At 48.0% G+C, this 17,666-nt stretch overlaps 1 pseudogene; it reads left to right on the top strand.

Annotated features, from left to right (window-relative positions):
* LOC125299133 overlaps positions 1 to 12,880 on the top strand; it is a 15,020-nt pseudogene extending 2,140 nt beyond the window's left edge.
* Positions 12,881 to 17,666: the final 4,786 nt, after the last annotated feature.

The following is a 17,666-nucleotide window of genomic DNA, read 5'->3' on the forward strand; positions in this document are numbered from 1 at the left end:
TGTGTGCATGTGTGTGTGTATGCGTGTGTGTGTGTATGCGTGTGTGTGTGTGTGTATGCGTGTGTGTGTGTGTGTGTATGCGTGTGTGTGTGCGTGTGTGTGTGTGCGCGGTGTGTGTGTGTGTGTGTGTGTACGTGCGTGTGCGTATGCGTATGCGTATGCGTGTGTGTGTGTGTGTGCGTGTGCGTATGCGTATGCGTATGCGTGTGTGTGTGTGTGTATGCGTGTGTGTGTGCATGTGCGCGGTGTGTATGTATGTGTGTGTGTGTGTGTTCAAAGCGTGTGCATGTGCGCGCATAAAAGCGCAGGTAAAAGCGGTGTGCGCGCTGCAGTGTGTGTGTGTGTGTGCCAGTGTGTGTGTGTGTGTGTGTGTGTAGGCTGGCGATGACGAGGATGACGACTGGGCGGAGGAGACGACGGAGGAAGCTCAGCGAGATCAGTGACCACGCCAAGAACCTCACGCTCTCCGACGACCTCCACATGACCCTGGAGGAGAGGGTCAACATCTTCTGCCAACCACGTCGTAGGGGACACATTAAATGCGAGATATCGACGTTGACATCGCGATATCATCATTGTCGATATCATCATCGAATATATCATCGAATATTTATCATCAATATCAACACCTCCAGGGATGATGAGACGGTGAGTCTAATCAGCAATCATACGAACCCAGTGTGTTTTAACCTGATATTTGATCCCGTCTTGATTGACCTTATTAATCAACCCGGACGATCAAGATAAAGAATGTGGTGTGTGTGCGTGCATAAGATAGAGGCAGGTAAGGCAGGGCGCTACAGCGGGCAGTGTTGCTGGGCTGCAGCGCGATAGAGCAGCGCAGGTAGCAGGTACGTGCAAAAGCGCAGCGCCAGCAGCAGACAAAAGGCAGGGAAGCAGGCAGGCAAGCAGCAAGCAGGCAGGGTGCGGTGTGTAATGCGGTGCGTGTGCGCAAGTGCACGTGCGTATCCAGTACGCTACGGCGGTACGTGGCGGTCCAGGTACGCCACCACAGGTAAGTACGCCAGACAGTGGTACGCAGGCATTTACCGCTGGTGATGCGGCAGTATTTGCAAGTGTTTTGCCGGCACACCGCTGCGTACGCCAGGCAATGCAAGTGTACTACAGGCAGGCGGTACGCAGGCATACGGCCTGATTGTGCGCGCAGCGCGGTGTGTGTGTGTGTGTGTGTGAGCAGCAGAAGAAGGAGAACGGTACGTTGGTGGTGGTGGATCTGGTGCTGGAGGCGGAGCGACTGGACGTACGTGCGATGGGGCCGCTCATCCTCACGGAGCTGCTGCTTGACCACAACATCCGCCAGCAGATCCCCACATACAAGAGACACTTCCTACGCGTGAGTACCCACACACACACACCCACTCTCACACACCCACTCTCACACACACACTCTCACACACACACACACACACACACTCTCACACACACACTTCTCTCACACACACACACACACACACACACACACCAAAGTGTTTCCTATATACATTGACTTATTTGTGGCGCCCACCACAATATCAACATTGACCACCACACAAATGATTTTTTCCAGGTTGTACTAAATTGTGCTTAAATCTGGTTAGCATCATAATCATGCTGCAGCGCTAATTTGTTAAAACCGCTGCATTTCCAAGCTAATTCTGCCCCCCCTACCAACCACAAATAAAAATGTTATTCTCTGTGGGAAACACTGCATGTTGACATTATTAGACACAATAATAATAATGAGATGATATATAGATTATTTATCACACACACATCATACTTGAATAACAATAATAATAATACCTCCTCTTACACAATAATAATATTACACACACAGTATACATTTCACACACAATAATAATGCTTCAATAGTCATTTTACACACGCATTAACACGTTATCAATCATTCACGTTTCACACAATATATTTCACACACATACATAATTTCCACACACACACACACACATTCTCACACATACATTTCTTTCTTTCATTGAATAATTTCAGACACTACACATAGTCAATATCATCACATATTGATCAATAATCTCTTCATACACACTTTCTTTCACACACACACACATTTCTTTCCTCCCCACACATTACACACTTCATTATCATCATTAATAGACATCATCACATTCCCCATTAATTCCTACACTCAATAATATCATCATTAACACGCGATTAATATCATCATTAATATCGCGACACATTTTCTCATTGACACACACACATTCACACATACAGTAAGAGGGCTCGAGGCTACTGCTGGAGGGCTTTTGTGTTTGTGGGTCTAATTTAGTGTGTGTGGTGTGTGTGTGTGGAGTGTGTGTGTGTGTGTGTGTGTGGAGAAGCTCCATCAGACGTGTGTGTGTGTGTGGTGTATGTGGTGTGTGTGTGTGTGTGTGTGTGGTGTGCGTGTGTGGTGTGTGTGTGTGGTGTGCGTGTGTGGTGTGTGTGTGTGTGTGTAGTTCTGCCATAATGATAAGAAGGCTCAGAGGTACCTGCTGGGGGGTGTGGAGTGTGTGGTGAAGCTCCATCAGACGCAGCTGTTGCCACGGGTACCGGTCATCCTCAAGGATCTCTATGACAACGACCTGCTGGACGAGGACGTCATTCTGGCCTGGGCTGAGAAGGTAAAGAACACACGCAAAGACTAACATAAACACACACACACACACACACACACACACACACACACACACAGTCTAATATGAACACACACACACACACACACACACACACAGTCTAATATGAATTAATAAAACACACACACACACATTATTAGTCACACACACACACACAGAGTCTAATATGAACACACAATAATAATAATACAATACAGAGTCTAATATGAACACACACACACACACACACACACACACACACACACACACACACACACTCACGGCTACACACACACACACTCAAGGCTATATTTTTAACGCCTGAAACGCAGGAAGTGTCTTTTAAAAAAACGCAAGTCACTTTGAGGGCGATCTTAGCCGATGATGCTATTTTATCACCGATATTCGACTGTTGCGCCAGGCTAAATCTAAAATGGGGTGGTCTGAAGTAGCTACATTAATCATGGGTGTGGTTTAGTTTAACGTGTAATAAACCAATCAGGCTGCCATCTCACATTCCTTTAACAACAGGCACGCTTTTTTCCATAGCTGATTGCTATTATGGTGGCTGGTTTGCCAGGGCGCAGCCAGGAGCCGTTCACAGCTTATAATTTTACTGTTCAGTTAGAAACTGTCAGCTATTGATTTTTTTCTTGACAAAATGTAATACAGAATTGTCACAAAGACATACTTTACGATGTTTTGGGATCACTTACTGAATCACGAGATTATGAATGCATGGTGATATTTTTGTTATGTACAATGTAATCTAACATTACCTCTATAGACAATGCAGCTCTTCTGTCCAGTTAATCTCTTTCTTCCGCGCTGCCGCTGGGGCATTTGGGTTAAATGGCATCGGGCATGCACCCAACATCACGCCTCCTTAAGTCATCATCTAATATTTCCTAATTTATGTCATCAACACACCTCCGATTGTGAAAATGTGTACGCCAGATTTCATCTAATGGACACCACACTGATTTCCTCGAAAGTGGTAATATTTTTCTTGAAATTATGTATGGTTTACCGAAATGGGAACTATGTTGTATAGATGAGTGAGCAAAGTGTGCGCTGGAAAGTACAGGCGGCCTGTGAGAAAACAGTTTCCAAGTTGACCTAACTTTCAACTCTGCACAGTATATCCCATTAACTGCATGACAGTAGGCTATTTACAATATTTTCTGTTAAGTAGAGTTTGTAAACACTTTATCATCAACTTAATGCACGACAACATTCGCTTGAGCAGGAGAGTGAATGAATGGGTGCAGCAACTACAGAAATGTAGCCATACTTGCTGCTTTCTTGTACTATTTGCTGGTTAATAGCTCATAAAAGCTGATTTAAGCTAATTCACTAACTCAAGACTTTCAAGGCCATCATGGATATAAAACTTTTGAAAATAAATAAAGGATGAAGGGAAATATGCTTGGAGTTATTTCAGATGGGCTACAACAAGGTAGTCAAAATTCTGGTGCTTAAAACCAGCTTAGCTGGAATAATGCTTAGGCTGATAAAGCGACGTACGAATGTTTAAAGCCATACATAAACGGTAAATTGGAACAAAACTAAAGGCAATCTTTGGCCTTTATAGTAGGCTGTATAAAGTTGTCCAAAATTAATAGGTCATAATAGGCGTTATTGTAAATATATTGCATGTAGATGTTGTAGGCTACTCATTTTTAGGTCACCAATGCACCTAACAAAACCGGAAATCACGGGGTGTCTGTAGATTGGTGTGCAAAATATATTCATTCCACGCAGGCCCTCAAAATAGCATTTGCATTTGCGCCATTAGACTGCTAGACCAGGGAGTTCCTGGTCTGTGGCGAATTGTTTTCGGAAACTGCAAAATATCAACAGTGAACGCTTTCGCCGAACACGCCTCGCGTTTTTTTTCATGAACCGCCCGGTGGGCTTAATCAATTCCCTAATTTACAGGCACGCACCTGTGGAGGAAAAAATTCCAATATGTGCTGACTGCAAAATAGGAAAGACAAAAGCCGAGTATACAAAGTCAATTATGCGCTAACGACGATAGAGCCCACACACAGTCTAATATGAACACACAAACACACACACACATACACACACAATACATAGTCTAACATGAACACACACACACACACACATGCAGAGTCTAACATGAACTCAACAGCTTTCTGTGTAGGGCTAGTTCCACGTGGCTGTTGCTGCAACCCTGTGGCTGCAACACCTAAAACTACATGGAACAAGAACACTGGGGATTTCTGCCAGAGTTAGCAAGCTAACTACCTAAGCTTTATGCCACAATGCTACATACCCAGTTGAAGCTTCTCTCTCATACAAATTAACATCCACCAGAATGTCTATACGAAAATGTTCATCATGTAATGTCAACTATTTAACTAGTTAGACTGATGATGCAAAGTTTGCTAGCAAGTAAGCTAATATGGAAAGTTCGCTAGCAAGTTAGCTATGGCTAAGATGGAGAGTCTGTTTTAGAATGTGTTGTGTTTGGGGATATCACCATCTAGCTTAGGTTGAGTAAAACATTAATAGTTTGGCCTTACAGTACAGTTTCTCAAACTTTTCAGTTTCAGGACCACTTAACTAACCCTAGCTAAAAAAAAAAAAAAAAAAAAAAAAGATTAGACCTACTTCAACAGTAGCCTATAATTAGTCTACACTATAGGGCCTACCACCTGAACCACCTTGCTTATTGTCTTTGCACTTGCTTATTGTGTGATTCAAACTGTATGATTTAAACTGGCATATCTTACATAGACAGTGCAGAACTGTTTTACATACAAGTTGGTTCAATATTGCAAACAACTCATCTATATTATATTTACCACGCCTGCTCAAGGACCACTTGGGATAGTATTGTGACCACCAGTGATTCCTGGACCACACTTTGAGAAACACTGATCTACGAATATGACCCCGGTCCAGTCAAATCTTTTTATATCTATGGTCAAACCCAGCCGAAATGGCATAACTGTAGCTCGACTTTACCTGTGCATGTAAAACATACTGACTGACAAAAAAATCAGAATGAGTAATTATAACAGACGAAAGTAGCCCTGTGGACACACACAATCTTGTTGGAAAATTGAGATGTGTGAAACACTATTTGACCTCAAAATGGTAATCAGAAATAATTTGTTATGAAAAAAAGACTAAAATGTGTTGACTAAAACTGACTAAGACTAAGATACCTTTAGTTTTCTTTTTTTTTTGACTAAAAAACTAGACTAAAATGACGACTTTAGCCCACTAAAAGACTAAAAAAGACATTTCGTCACAAGACTAAGACTAAGACTAAAATTAAAATAGGTGACAAAATTAACATTATTATTCTTCTGGGGCCAGGGTGGTTATCAGCCTTCTGGGGCCCCGGCTGCTGCCTTCGATCCCCTGAAGTCCAGTCCGCCCAGTTACCATGTATGGCCACGAGGGGGCACTGTAGGAGTCTAGGGCCCAGTTACCATGTATGGCCACGAGGGGGCACTGTAGGAGTCTAGGGCCCAGTTACCATGTATGGCCAATGAGGGGCAGGAGTCTTAAGGTGGAGAGGCTGTGTACCGACAGGAAGAGACTAGCCGGTGGCATCAGAATGTAGCAAGCAGAAGCAAAAGCAGCAATAACTACTGAGCTACTAACCCAGTACTACTGCACTGACGCATCACACACACACACACAATAACCTCAGAGGTAACATGCTGCGGTTGTGTCAGGTGTCTAAGAAGCACGCGGTCGGCGAGCCAACATGAGAGATCCACGCTTAGGGCGGCAGCCCTTCATCACCCGCAGCAGAGGAGGAAGAGGATGACCAGAGCCTGAGGTCAGCAGCACCACCTCACCGCGGGTGTGTGTGTGAATGTCTGTGTGTGTGTGTGTGGCTGAGAACCTAGAGGTCAGCAGCAACTACCCCACCGTGCAGTGTGTGTGTGTGTGTGTGTGTGGGCCAGAACCAGAGGTCCCAGCACCACCACCGCCAACCATGTGTGTGTGTGTGCGTGTGTGTGACGAGAACCCGAGGTCCATCACCACCCAGATAATCGCGTGTGTGTGTGTGTGTGTGTGTGTGTGTGACGAGAACCTAGAGGTCAGCATCACCACCGTACCGTGTGTGTGTGTGTGTGTGTGTGTGTGTGACGAGAACCCAGAGGTCAGCACCACCGCATCGCGTGCGTGTGTGCGTGTGTGTGTGTGCGTGCGTGCGTGCGTGACTAGAACACAGAGGTCAGCATCACCAATCGCACGCGGTGTGTGTGTGTGTGTGTGTGTGTGTGACGAGAACCCAGAGGTCAGCAGCACCAATCCGCACTGTGCAGTGTGTGTGTGTGTGTGTGTGTGTGTGTGTGTGATTCAGAACCCAGAGGTCAAAGGTTAACCACCTCACCGTGGTGTGTGTGTGTGTGTGTGTGTGTGTGATCTATGAACCCAGAGGTCAGCATCACCCACCTCACCGTGTGTGTGTGTGTGTGTGTGTGTGTGTGTGTGTGGCTGAACCCAGAGGGCACCAATCACCACCCACCGTGTGTGTGTGTGTGTGTGGCGAGAACCCAGAGGTCAGCAGTGTGTGTGTGTGTGTGTGTGTGTGTGTGTGTAACAGAACCCAGAGGTCAGCATCACCACCTGCCTGCGGTGTGTGTGTGTGTGTGTGGGGGAGAACCCAGAGGTCAGCAGCACCACCCCAATCGCAGGTGTGTGTGTGTGTGTGTGTGTGTGTGTGTGCAGAACCCAGAGGTCAGCAGCACCACCTCACCGCAGGTGTGTGTGTGTGTGTGTGTGTGGCTTAGAACCCAGAGGTCAGCATCACCACCTTAGTGTGTGTGTGTGTGTGGCAGAACCTAGATCGCCAGCATCACCACCTTACCGGTGTGTGTGTGTGTGTGTGTGTGTGGGGCGAGAACCTAGAGGTCAGCAGCACCACCTCACCGTGTGTGTGTGTGACGAGAACCTAGAGGTCAGCATCACCACCGTACCGTGTGTGTGTGTGTGTGTGTGTGTGTGTGTGTGTGTGCGAGAAACCCAGAGGTCAGCATCACCAATCGCACGCGGTGTGTGTGTGTGTGTGTGATGATGAGAACCATAGAGGTCAGCATCACCACCGCACTGCGGTGTGTGTGTGTGTGTGTGTGTGTGTGTGTGTGCGTATGAGAACCCAGAGGTAACAAGAATCACCACCCACCCGATGTGTGTGTGTATGAGAACCCAGAGGTCAGCAGCACCCCACCCTCAATCGTGTGTGTGTGTGTGTGTGTGTGTGTGTGTCCGTGTGGCAGAACCTAGAGGTCAAAGCAGCACCACCCTCACCGCAAGTGTGTGTGTGTGTATGAGAACCTAGAGGTCAGCATCACCACCTTACCGCGGTGTGTGTGTGTGGCAGAACCTAGACGCCAAAGCATCACCACCCTACCGCAGGTGTGTGTGTGTGTGTGTGTGTGTGTGTGTGTGAACCTAGATCGCCAGCATCACCCCACCCTACCATGTGTGTGTGTGTGTGTGTGTGTGTGTGTGATGAACCTAGAGGTCAGCAGCACCACCTCAATCGCGGTGTGTGTGTGTGTGTGTGTGTGTGTGTGTGTGATGACGAGAACCTAGAGGTCAGCATCACCAATCGCATCGGTGTGTGTGTGTGTGTGTGTACAGAACCTAGAGGTCAGACATCAACAACCCACCGCGGTGTGTGTGTATGAACCCAGAGGTCAGCATCACCACCCACCGCAGTGTGTGTGTGTGTGTGTGGCTTAGAACCCAGAGGTCAGCAGCAAATCACCCGCCACTGTGTGTGTGTGTGTGTGTGTGTGTATTTAAGAACCTAGAGGTCAGCATCACCACCCACCGCGGTGTGTGTGTGTGTGTTGGGAGAACCTAGAGGTCAGCAGCACCACCCCACCGTGTGTGTGTGTGTGTGTGTGTGGCGAACCCAGAGGTCAGCAGCACCACCCCACCGGTGTGTGTGTGTGTGTGTGTGTGTGGCGAAACCCAGAGGTCAGCAGCACCACCCACCGCAGTGTGTGTGTGTGTGTGTGTGTGTGTGTGTGTGTGATCTAGAAACCTAGAGGTCAGCATCACCACCGCATCGCGTGTGTGTGTGTGTGTGTGTGTGGTTTAGAACCCAGAGGGTCAAATCATCAACCCTTAATCGCGGTGTGTGTGTGTGGCACAGAACCCAGAGGTCAAAGATCACCACCTCACCGCGTGTGTGTGTGTGTGTGTGTGTGTGTGTGTGTGTGTGTTAGAACCTGGCAGAACCCAGAGGTCAAAGTGTGTGTGTGTGTGTGTGTGGCCATCCACCGCATGTGTGTGTGTGTGTGTGTGTGTGTGTGTGTAGAACCCGAGAGGTCAACATCACCAACCTTACCCACCGTGTGTGTGTGTGGGGAGAACCCAGAACCCAGATGCACCAACTCACCACCGCGTGTGTGTGTGTGTGTGTGTGTGTGTGTGTGTGCGTGCGGTGTGTATGAACCCAGAGGTCAGCAGCACCACCTCAATCGTGTGTGTGTGTGTGTGTGTGTGTGTGAACCCTGAGGTCAAAGCATCACCCACCGTACCGTGTGTGTGTGTGTGAACCTGACGTCAGCACCCAATCGCGGCATGTGTGTGCGTGTGTGTGTGTGTGTGTGTGTGAGAACCTGAGGTCAGCATCAACTAATCTGACGATGTGTGTGTGTGTGACGAGAACCCAGATAACAAAGACCGTCCACCAACCTCACCGTGCGTGCGTGTGTGTGTGTGTGTGACGAAACCCAGAGGTCAGCATCACCAATCGCACGCAGTGTGTGTGTGTGTGCGGTGATGAGAACCTAGAGGTCAGCATCACCACCGCATCGCGTGTGTGTGTGTGTGTGTGTGTGTGTGGACGAGAACCTGAGGTCAGCATCACCACCTTACCAGATGTGTGTGTGTGTGGCGAGAACCAGAGGTCAGCAGCACCACCTCACAGTGTGTGTGTGTGTGTGTGTGTGTGTGTGTGTGGCGAAACCTAGAGGTCAGCAGAACCACCTTACCCCAACGGTGTGTGTGTGTGTGTGTGTGTGTGTGGCTAACCTAGAGGTCAGCATCACCACCTTACCATGTGTGTGTGTGTGAATCTAGACGCCAGCATCACCACCCTACCGCGGTGTGTGTGTGTGTGTGGGCGGAGAACCTAGATCGCCAGCAGCACCACCTCACCACATGTGTGTGTGTGTGTGTGTGGCTTATGAACCCAGAGGTCAGCAGCACCACCACCGCGGTGTGTGTGTGTGTGTGTGTGTGTGAACCTAGAGGTCAGCATCACCAACCCGCATCAGTGTGTGTGTGTGTGGCGAGAACCTAGAGGTCAGCATCACCACCCACCGCGGTGTGTGTGTGTGTGTGGCGAGAACCTAGAGGTCAGCATCACCACCTTACCGTGTGTGTGTGTGTGGCGAGAACCTAGACGTCAGCATCACCACCTCACCGTGTGTGTGTGTGACGAGAACCTAGAGGTCAGCATCACCACCGTACCGAGTGTGTGTGTGTGTGGAGAACTTAGAGGTCAGCATCACCACCTTACCGTGTGTGTGTGTGTGTGTGTGTGTGTGTGTGTGTGTGTGCACGAGAACCTGGGAGGTCAGCATCACCACCTCACCGCGGTGCGTGGCTATGAACCCAGAGGTCAGCAGTCACCGTGTGTGTGTGTGTGTGTGTGTGTGTGTGTGTGTGTGGCGAGAACCTAGAGGTCAGCAGCACCACCTCACCGTGTGTGTGTGTGTGTGTGTGTGTGTGTGTGTGGCGAGAACCTAGAGGTCAGCATCACCACCTTACCGTGTGTGTGTGTGGCTATAACCCAGACGGCCAGCATCACCACCTTACCATGTGTGTGTGTGTGTGTGTGTGTGGCGAGAACCTAGAAGTCAGCAGCACCACCTCACCGTGTGTGTGTGTGTGTGTGTGTGTGTGTGTGTGTGTGTGTGTGTGTGTGTGTGGCTTATGAACCCAGATCGGCCAGCATCACCCACCTACCGCGGTGTGTGTGTGTGTGTGTGTGTGTGGGGCCAGAACTGAGGTCAGCAGCACCACCTCACCGCAGTGTGTGTGATGAGAACCTAGAGGTCAGCATCCCACTGCCACCGTGTGTGTGTGTGTGGCGAGAACCTAGAGGTCAGCAGCACCACCTCACCGTGTGTGTGTGTGTGGCGAGAACCTAGAGGTCAGCATCACCACCTTACCGTGTGTGTGTGTGTGTGGCGAACCCAGACGTCCAGCATCACCTCACCTCAATCGCAGTGTGTGTGTGACGAGAACCCATAGGAGGTCAGCATCACCAATCGCACCGAAAGTGTGTGTGGCTTAGAACTTGAGGTCAGCATCACCACCCACCGCGTGTGTGTGTGTGTGTGTGTGTGTGTGTGGCGAGAACCTAGAGGTCAGCATCACCACCTTACCGTGTGTGTGTGTGTGTGTGTGGCGAGAACCTAGAGGTCAGCAGCACCACCTCACCGTGTGTGTGTGTGTGTGTGTGTGTGTGTGGTGAACCCTAGAGGTCGCAGCACCACCACCCCGTCCGTGTGTGTGTGTGTGTGTGTGTGTGTGTGTGGCGAGAACCTAGAGGTCAGCATCACCACCTTACCGTGTGTGTGTGTGGCGAGAACCTAGACGTCAGCATCACCACCTTACCATGTGTGTGTGTGTGTGTGTGTGTGTGTGTGTGTGTGGCTGATGAACCCAGAAGTCCAGCAGCACCACCTCACCGCAAGTGTGTGTGTGTGTGTGTGTGTGTGTGTGTGTGTGTGATGAGAACCAGAGGTCAAAGATCACCACCCAAGACCGTGTGTGTGTGTGTGTGTGTGTGTGTATGTGTATGTGTTAGAACCTAGAGGTCAGCATCACAACCCCGTGGTGTGTGTGTGTGTGCGTGCGGCTTATGAACCCAGATGGTCTTAAGCAACCACCCACAATCGCGGTGTGTGTGTGTGTGTGTGTGTGTGTGTGTGTGTGGCGAGAACCTAGAGGTCAGCATCACCACCTTACCGTGTGTGTGTGTGTGGCGAGAACCTGGATCGCCCAGCATCACCACCTTACCATGTGTGTGTGTGTGTGACGAACCTAGAGGTCAGCATCACCAATGCACCGTGTGTGTGTGTGTGTGTGTGTGTGTGGCGAGAACCTAGAGGTCAGCATCACCACCTTACCGTGTGTGTGTGTGTGTGTGTGTGTGTGTGTGTGTGTGTGTGTGTGTGTGACGAGAACCTAGAGGTCAAAGATCACCACCCAATCGCGGTGTGTGTGTGTGTGTGTGTGCATGAACCTAGAGGTCAGCATCACCCCAATCTTTACCGTGTGTGTGTGTGTGTGTGTGTGGCGAGAACCTAGAGGTCAGCATCACCACCTTACCGTGTGTGTGTGTGTGTGTGTGTGTATGAGAACCTAGAGGTCAGCATCACCACCTTACCGTGTGGTGTGTGTGTGTGTGTGTGGCGAGAACCTAGAGGTCAGCATCACCACCTTACCGTGTGTGTGTGTGTGTGTGTGTGTGTGTGTGGCGAGAACCTAGAGGTCAGCATCACCACCTTACCGGTGTGTGTGTGTGTGACGAGAACCTAGAGGTCAGCATCACCACCGTACCGTGTGTGTGTGTGTGTGTGTGTGGCGAGAACCTAGAGGTCAGCATCACTACCTTACCGGTGTGTGTGTGTGTGTGTGTGTGTGTGTGTGGCGAGAACCTAGAGGTCAGCAGCACCACCTCACCCGTGTGTGTGTGTGTGTGTGTGTGTGTGCGTGGCGAGAACCCAGAGGTCAGCATCACCACCTTGCAATGTGTGTGTGTGAGTGTGTGTGTGTGTGAAAACCTAGAGGTCAAAGCATCACCACCTTTAACGTGTGTGTGTGTGTGTGTGTGTGTGTGTGTGTGCGGACGAGAACCCAGGGGAGGTCAGCATCACCACCTTTACCGTGGTGTGTGTGTGTGTGTGTGTGGCGAGAACCTAGAGGTCAGCATCACCACCTTACCGTGTGTGTGTGTGAGTGTGTGTGTGTGTGTGTGATGAGAACCTAGAGGTCAGCATCACCCCCTTACCGTGTGTGTGTGTGTGTGTGTGTGTGTGTGTGGTGTTACCTATGTATATGTAATGTATGTGCGTGTGTGTGTGTGTTAATGTGTGTGTGTGTGTGTGTGTGTGTGTGTGTGTGATCAGGTGGTGTACTCGTCCTCGGCGCGGGAGCTGAAGGTGGAGAAGGTGCAGCCAGTGGTGGAGAAGGACGATGATGACATCGACATCGACGCCATCTAGCTCCTCCCACCACCATGCCGTCTAGTTTTCCCTCTTAAGCCGTTAAATAAATGTTTTGGTATTCAGAGACGCCTGCCTTAAATAAATAAATAATAATAATACATGTTTTGGTATTCAGAGACGCCTGCCTTAAATAAATAAATAAATAAATAATAATAATACATGTTTTGGTATTCAGAGACGCCTGCCTTAAATAAATAAATAAATAATAATAATACATGTTTTGGTATTCAGAGATTCCTGCCTGTTAAATAAATAAATAAATAAATAAAATAATAATAATAATAATAAATGTTTTGGTATTCAGAGACACCTGCCTGTTTGGCTGCAGCTCCCAGGATCAGCCTCAAGTCTCAGGAGCGGTCAGTAAGGTCTCTCAGGAGCCATCAGTATGGTCTCAGGAGCAATCAGTAAGGTCTCAAGTCTCAGGAGTGATCAGTATGGTCTCAGGAGCAGTCAGTAAGGTCTCAAGTCTCAGGAGCGATCAGTAAGGTCTCTCAGGAGTGATCATTAAGGTACATTGAGGGACATTTCAACATTCGTCTTTCTGTTGCTGTGCTAACAGCAAGAATTACTACTACAAAACTGCTGCACTAACTAAACGAGGTGTGAAGCTAGGACTAACGGGTGGAGCTAGGACTAACGGGGGTGGGGTTAGGACTAACGGGGGTGGAGCTAGGACTAACGGGGTGGAGCTAGGACTAACGGGTGTGGAGCTAGGACTAACGTGACTTTGCTCATAGATTGGCGTCAAATTGTGCTCTCACCAACAACCATGTATCTTAATAGGCTAATATTCTAAGGTCGCCTTCAAGCAAACAAAACAACACTTTGAAAAACATCTGTTTCGCTGGAAAGGGCAAGGAAGTAGCAACAGGATCTCAGTACAGAGGCCGACAGGTCCAGCCGTAGGGCTAATGTTATGAGGGTATTGAAATATGGGATGTTTTACAGGAAAATATTGAAATGGGAGGGTTGACAGCTATGCTGTACTGGTAACTCTATGGAGTTAGAGCAATATACTGGTAACTCTATGGGGTTAGAGCCAGGGCTCCGAACCGGTTCAAGGAACGAAAACGAAAACCGAAAACGAACGGAATTTTACGAGGAGCGAAACGAAACGAAAAAAAAAATGGTCTTTAACTGTTCCGAACAGAAACGTTATTCTGAAATCCACAAAACCGCTAATAACGCTTTTTTTTTTTTCTCTATATATTTTATAAAATTTCGGCAAAAGCATATCCTATGTCAGGGAAACTATTTCCGGTTGTGCTAAAAACAAGCCCGCATCTACACTGTTAATGTGAGATAACAAGCCGCTATGTAGCCAACTACTGTAGGCTTAACAGCCTAATAATTTGATTTCTGCAGTTTGAAAAAAAAAAATCCATAAAATGGACCTTTGGTCCAAATGTGTATATTTTTGTCTTACTGTTGTAATGTAACCTATCCGGCCTGCCACTGGATCTTAGGCCAGCCTCAGAGCGTAGGCTACTGAAACTGATTTGGAAATTGTTTGTAGCCTATGCGTGCATAGCCTATTTTGCCTGTCCACGCTTTGTCGCTTTAAAGTCGGATTTGAAATGTTTATGCAATTATAGCCTATTCTATGTAGAAGAGCAAAACAGGAAATTTGAGATAGGCCTTGTCAGCAACAGACAGGTTCGCTTTATAAACAGGGTTGGAATTAGCCAAGCCTTTGAAGATCTCCATATGGATAAAACTTAGCTACAACCAGGTAAGAGTTTAGCACGATCCAGAAATATTTTTTGATAAGAAATTATTTATAGGCATAGGTTAGGCCTATAGTAAGTCTGTAGGCGATGGATATTCCATCTGAATGTTTTGGATGTCGCCTGTGATTTATTATTTTTGGGCATAGCTACGTATATAGGCTAAATCAAGAGGAAATAATGAGTATGTCTATTCTAAGGTAAAGTCCACAAAAAAATAGACTTGATAGGCCCGGCCAAACACTGCGGAACTTTAAGAACGAACGATATTTTATGTTCGAGGAACCGGTTCAGGACCGACATGTTGGTGGCGAACGCGATGCAAGAACAAAACGCGCAAACATAGGCCTACCTGAACCGCTCGAACGAACGCTTGAAAAACACTTTCGCTTTCAAGCCCTGTTAGATAATGTACTGGTATCTACATGTATATGGGCTTAGAGCAATGTACTGGTAACTCCTGAAAATGGTTTCAAGAGAAAGAGGGATTCTGAAATGAATCGTGTAATCCAGTCTTGGTTTTTAAAAAAGAATTGAGACACAAACACACTGGTACTCACTAGTAACTAGGAGCTGGTGACCTGGGTATCCTGGGTAAAAGTCTTGGGTATCTGGAAGTCCTGGGTAAAAGTCTTGGGTATCTGGACCACAGCGACCCAACCCAAGGGGAGCAAAGTCATATGGATGACCTCATGGATGACCTGGTCCTGGACAGCACAACATGGGGGTTCTGATCCAAAAACTAGTCCCCGATTTCTACCTTCCAGACGCGACAGATCAGATGTGTGTGTGTTATGTGTGTTTGTGTGTGTTGCTCATTCAGGTAAGGGCCATTTCTCACACAGGTACGGCTAGTTCCGCTGTAACTGCCATGTGTGTGTAAGAACACAGCCTTTACTAATGTGAGCTTTTACTAATCCAGGAGAGTAGGCTTCAACACACACACACACACTCTGTAAGCAGCAGGCTGGTGCTTTATAGATCACATGGTCAGCAGCCTGGTGTGGGATCACATGGGTTTGGTCTGGACATGAGGGACAGCTCAAGGTTAGGGGGATTTAAAGCTGCCATCGCCAGATTGGCCACAAGGTGGTGCTGCTGAGGCACAGCTTCATGAACCACTGCATAGGAAATGTGCTTCTGATCTCACACAGCACACACACACACACCAGCACAGTAACTCAAACACACACACCAGCAGACAGTAACTTGCACACACACACACACACACCAGCAGACAGTAACTCACACACACCAGCAGACAGTAACACACACACACCAGCAGACAGTAACTCACACACACACACATACACACACACACACCAGTAGACACTAACTCACACACACACACAGACACCAGCAGACAGTAACTCACACTAATAATATTGGCTACACAATACCAATAATAATATCAGCAGCAGTAACTCACACAAACACACAAACACACACCAAGACAGTAATTCACAGCAGAGCTAGTAATCCCCGTTACTACACACACACACACACACAGAAAATGCTCCAGTAGACACTTAACTCGCTTTTAATAATACACACACACACACCAGCAGACAGTAACTCTCACACACACACACACACACCAGCAGACAGTAACTCGCACACACACACCAGCAGACAGTAACTCACACACACATACACACACACACACACCAGTAGACACTAACTCACACACACACACCAGCAGCAGTAACTCACACAAACACACACACACACCAGCAGACAGTAACTCTCACACACACACACACACACCAGTAGACACTAACTCACACACACACACACACACACCAGAGACAGTAATCTCCCACACACACGCCATTACACAATACCAGTAGACAGTAATTCCACTACTAATACACCAGTAGATAAAAAATCTCACACACACAATAATACACCAGTAGACACTAACTCACACACACACACAAACACACACACACACCAGTAGACACTAACTCACACACACACACACACACCGCAGACAGTAACTCACACACACACACACACACACCAGCAGACAGTAACTCGCACACACGCACACACACACCAGCAGACAGTAACTCACACACACATACACACACACACACACCAGTAGACACTAACTCACACACACACACACCAGCAGACAGTAACTCACACACACACACACCAGCAGACAGTAACTCACACACACACACCAGCAGACAGTAACTCACACACACACCAGCAGACAGTAACACAATTAATACTAATAATAACACCAGCAGCAGACAGTAACTCCCCAAGGCCACACACCAGCAGACAGTAACTCACCACCACACACACACCAGTAGACACTAACTCACACACACACACACCAGCAGACAGTAACTCACACACACACACACACACACACACACACCAGTAGACACTAACTCACACACACATACACACACATACTCAGTAGATAGTAAATCTCACATGACACACACACCTTTCAGCACACAGTAACTCACTACCAAGTACTCAATATGTGTAGGGTCGTCACAATACACACACACACACACATACACACCTAGGGAGGAGTCAGCAGAGGTCCAACTCTGGAACGGAACCGGACAGAACCCTGAGCTGATCCTGATACTGTGGAAAACCGGACAGAACCTGAACTGACCCTGATACTGTGGAGGAACCAGACAGAACCTGAGCTGACCCCTGATACTGGTGGAGAACCCTGATACTGTGGGAGAACTGTGACAGAACCCTGATACTGTGGAGAACCGACAGAACCCTGAGCTGACCCTGATACTGTGGAGAATCCTGATACTGTGGAGAACCAGACAGAACCCTGAGCTGACCCTGATACTGTGGAGGACCCTGAGCTGACCCTGATATTGTGGAGAACCCTGATACTGTGAAGAACCCTGATACTGTGGAGAACCAGACAGAACCCTGAGCTGACCCTGATACTGTGGAGAACCGACCTCTGACCTCGGTACCTCAGAAAATCAGAGCGACGCGACGTTACATCATGTCCACTGAAGAGACGTTACATTCTGTCCACTGAAGAGACGTTACATTGT

Source organism: Alosa alosa, chromosome 1 (assembly GCF_017589495.1).
Source record: "Alosa alosa isolate M-15738 ecotype Scorff River chromosome 1, AALO_Geno_1.1, whole genome shotgun sequence".
NCBI lineage: Eukaryota > Metazoa > Chordata > Actinopteri > Clupeiformes > Clupeidae > Alosa > Alosa alosa.